Raw genomic sequence first — 3,234 nt, 5'->3', positions numbered from 1 at the left:
AAATTTGACAAGTTTCCATGACTGGCTGGACCCGACAATCATTTATAGAGACCCTGTATAGTAAGACTGTCAAGTGGGATTACATTTTCGGGGACGCGCTCAAGTGGCGCTGCCCCAGCGTTAGGCCAAACTAATGTACAACAAGTTGCATATATGACTTTCTGTATACCTAGTTGCCTATTTTTTTTTTAATTTGATTTAAATTGATACTTATTTAAAAAAAATAGAAACGACTAAATAAGTATTAAACATTTTAATACAAATTCTAACATATACAACAAATTAGTAGTTCATTAAACGAGTTTGTGTATAAATTGGGATTTTTTGGGCATGAGTGGGCTAGTTTAAGGCGAGTGAAACTGAATTGAAGGGTAGATCTAGTTCAATAATTTGATCTTGCGTTAACTTCTAAAATTTCTGGAGATAATTTTAGAATCGTGCAAAAGATTTTTTAATTTTGAAATTGTTTTTCGCTGATATCGGTCCATATAATAAATGTTTCTACCTTTTGAAGTACGACTACTAACTTTCTTGCATTTAAGTACTTGCAACACACTAGAAGATTTTGTTGGGTGTCTATTTTGGGCCTTGGGCATAACAGGAAGGATTTGATTCTCTATAGTGGGATTTTCAGTAATCCTAGAATTTTCAATTTGTTCAGCTGGTCTAACATTATTTATTGAAGTTTGTTTGTCTTCACGAAGAAAAACCGACGGCAGGGCGTATTTATGGAGTTTTGTTTTTTGAGTAAAGAAATTGTTGCTAAAATGTTTCTCGCAAATAAAGGCATTATCTGTTTTGAAGGGTGGTGCAACATTTACCTAAAGCTTCTATCCATCGTTTCCTTTGTTCTTCTAATTTTGGATATTTAAAATGTTAATTTTTTTTATCGCCGATCTTGTTGTTTACAAAGCATTTATGTTTAATTTTTCCCATATCCAAATAAATAAAATAAAAATTGCGATCTGAAAAACCATATTTCGTACTTTTTCAAAAAGAAAAAGATAACTTACCAAATAAAGAGATAACGAAAAATTATCTCAAGAGACTGGTTTGGAGTAATTTATTTTGTAGAACAATTTATAAAATTTATTGACTATACCTTGACAGAAATTAGAAAATTCAAAATTACTGATGACATTATTAATTAATATTCAAATCAACTTTTTTTTTAAACGGAAATTCCCGATCGGATTAACGAGTAAATTCGGTAATTTAGTTTGGCCTAACGCTAGAGCAGCGCTAGTGTTGTCAGTGTCTCCCATGTTTTATACGGGTTTTGAAAGTCTTAATTCTGTTGATGGTCTGTGGTCTAGAGCACAGACCATCAACAGAATTAAGACTTTCAAAACCCGTATAAAACATGGGAGACACTGACAACACTAGCGCTGCTCTAGCGTTAGGCCAAACTAAATTACCGAGTTTACTCGTTAATCCGATCGGGAAGTTCCGTTTAAAAAGAAGGTTGATTTGAATATTAATTAATAATGTCATCACTCATCAGTAATTTTGAATTTTCTAATTTCTGTCAAGGTTTAGTCAATAAATTTTATAAATTGTTCTACAAAATAAGTTACTCCAAAGCAGTATCTTGAGATAATTTTTCGTTATCTTTTTATTTGGTGAGTTATCTTTTTCTTTTTGAAAAAGTACGAAATATGGTTTTTCAGATCGCAATTTTTATTTTATTTATTTGGATATGGGAAAAATTAAACATAAATGCTTTGTAAACAAGATCGGCGATAAAAAATTAACATTTTAAATTTCAAAAATTAGAAGAACAAAGGAAACGATGGATAGAAGCTTTAGGTAAATGTTGCACCACCCTTCAAAACAGATAATGCTTTTATTTGCGAGAAACATTTTTGGCAACAATTTCTTTACTCAAAAAGCAAAACTCCATAAATACGTTCTGCCGTCGATTTTTCTTCATGAAGACAAACAAACTTCCGTAAACAATGTTAGATCAGCTGAACAAATTGGAAAATCTACGATTACTGAAAATCCCACTATAGAGAATCTAATCCTTCTTGTTATGCCCAAGGCCCAAAATAGACACCCAACAAAATCTTCTAGTGTGTTGCAAGTACTTGAATGCAAGAAAGTTAGTAGTCTTACTTCAAAAGGTAGAAACATTTATTATATGGACCGATATCAGCAAAAAACAATTTCAAAATTAAAAAATCTTTTGCACGATTCTAAAATTATCTCCAGAAATTTTAAAAGTTAACGCAAAATCAAATTATTGAAATAATTCTACCCTTCAATTCAGTTTCACTCGCCTTTTAAACTAGGCCACTCATGCCCAAAAAATCCCAATTTACACACAAAATCGTTTAATGAACTACTAATTTGTTGTATATGTTAGAATTTGTATTAAAATGTTTAATACTTAATTAGTCGTTTTTATTTTTTTTAGATAAGTATCAATTTAAATCAAATTGAAAAAAAAAGGCAACTATAGGTATACAAAAACTAGTCAGATATGCAACTTGTTATACATTAGTTTGGCCTAACGCTCGGGCAGCGCCACTTGAGCGCGTCACCAAAAATGTAATCCCTTTTGACAGTCTTACTATAGTTTAATTGTCTGTGGTCTAGAGGACATAGTAGATGTCTATGTTATACCGATAGATCGATATGGCTGGCATGCCTACGATTTACACCACAAGATGGCGCCACCAGATTTCAGAAATCAAGGCCATCTGAATCAAAAAGCTACGCTTATAAGGCCGTTTCAATGTACATAATAATTGTTTCTGCAGAGTGGCCATAAAACAAAAGAAGACAGAACCTTATTGCGCGGCCTCGGTGGCCGATTAACAAATCAAAGCTACAATATTGGCGGCAATTTAAAATTTTACCCTTCTATTTTACATGAAATGGTAAAAGCGTGTTTCATTTGTGGGGCAAAAGATGTTCGCTTATTTGAAATTCGCAACAATATGAAACAAAGACAAAAATGGTTCGAAGCTTTTGAAACATTTTGCGGTAAACAAATTTATGGAGACAATGATAAGCACAACCTTTTAATTTGTATTTGTAATATAAAAGACTACAAAAATTACGGATTACTCAGAAATTTGTGAGCAGCATTTTCAACAAGTCTCTATAATTACATTACAACCCCCAAAAGACGACGCTTATGTAAAGATGCTGTTCCTTGTCCTTCTATTTTTGTAAGTATCTATAATTAAAAAAGACTTGTGGTGTTTATTGCTACATGCAGTGGCG

The 3,234-nt window shown here is 32.2% G+C and overlaps 1 long non-coding RNA gene across 1 annotated transcript; it reads right to left on the bottom strand.

Moving 5' to 3' along the window:
- Nucleotides 1-240: 240 nt before the first annotated feature.
- Nucleotides 241-1,308, bottom strand: LOC138129680 (uncharacterized). Its single transcript, XR_011159341.1, has 2 exons — nucleotides 1,014-1,308; nucleotides 241-965 (listed from the first exon to the last, which is right to left on the bottom strand). It is a non-coding gene; the product is annotated as an uncharacterized lncRNA (long non-coding RNA).
- Nucleotides 1,309-3,234: the final 1,926 nt, after the last annotated feature.

Source organism: Tenebrio molitor, chromosome 4, assembly GCF_963966145.1.
Source record: "Tenebrio molitor chromosome 4, icTenMoli1.1, whole genome shotgun sequence".
NCBI lineage: Eukaryota > Metazoa > Arthropoda > Insecta > Coleoptera > Tenebrionidae > Tenebrio > Tenebrio molitor.
The sequence above is the reverse complement of the archived record's forward strand: the minus strand, read 5'-3'. Positions and strand labels throughout refer to the sequence as shown.